Raw genomic sequence first — 1,248 nt, 5'->3', positions numbered from 1 at the left:
CTCACAGCTCACCCCCAGTGACACATTTCCTCAAACAAGGCCACACCTACTCCAATAAGGTCACACTTCCTAATTGTGCCAATCCCTATGAGCTTATATGGGGCATTTTCATGCAAAGCACCGCACTACCTAAGTGCTAGATAATTACCGGCACCACCACTCCACTCTAACGTTTGTGTTCTGTCCTGCTCCTACCCTTGTCAAAAGGAGAGATGGCTCAGTGGGAAAGAGTACTTGCTGTCTTAACAGAGGACTGAGGTTTGGTTTCCAGCACCTGCATGGCAACTCACAACCGTCTGTAACTCCAGTACCAGAGAATTCAATACCCTCTTCAGGTTTTCTTGGTCACTGGGCACACGTGGTACAGACATACATGAAGGCAAAACACTCACAGAAAACTGCATTTCAGGCAAGCCTGGTCTAAAGAGTTAAATCCTGTCTAAAAAGAAAAAAAAATATTTCTTAAAAAAATCAAAATGATGTAGTTATTTTTAGAAGTCAAATTACACAAGGATTTTAAAACAGATCTTGTAACCTGCCTTGCCTGGACTGCCAGTTGCTTGGAGCCATTTCAACCACTATCTTCTGTGTGTCACAGAACTCACCCTTGGCTTGCTCCTTGAGATTGCAACAGAGTCAGCAAGTGGCCTACTACAATATCGTGCAGCTGTCAAAGCATAGGGGCAGGAGCACTGTGTCTCCAGAATTCCCCAGCCTTTCTAAGCTTCAGAAACACAGAAAACCTTACTGCTGCAGCTGGCTGTTTTTTATGATTGGTTATACCTTCTCTTCTGCTCAGACTGCCATATATTGGGGGTTTGTAAGTGGAGACAATATGCCGAGCTTTATGTTTAGGTGTAGAGAGCTTACCTGGCATGCACAAGGCCCTGGATGTAGTTTGCTAATAATGGTATTGCAAAAATCAACCTCTCCATTAAAAAACGGAATTATGTGTCTGTTTATGTTAGTCATGCCTATGTAGATAACTGAAGAGGCCAGAGAGGGTTTGGATTGCTTGGAACTAGACTTCTTGGTGGTTATGAGTGCTAGGAACTTGGGTGCTAGGAACTAAACTTGTGTTCTCTGGAAGAGCAGCAAATATTCTGAACTACTGAGCCTTCTCTCCAGTCCCTGTTCCCTCCACCTTTTAGATTGTGAGTTTAGCCTCTTACTGGCTGAACCATTTCTCCAGCCACCACCCCAAATTTTTTTTTTTTTTTGGTTTTTTGAGACAGGGTTTCTCTGTGG

The sequence above is a fragment of the Microtus ochrogaster genome, chromosome X (genome assembly GCF_000317375.1).
Source record: "Microtus ochrogaster isolate Prairie Vole_2 chromosome X, MicOch1.0, whole genome shotgun sequence".
Taxonomy (NCBI): Eukaryota; Metazoa; Chordata; class Mammalia; order Rodentia; family Cricetidae; genus Microtus; species Microtus ochrogaster.
The sequence above is the reverse complement of the archived record's forward strand: the minus strand, read 5'-3'. Positions refer to the sequence as shown.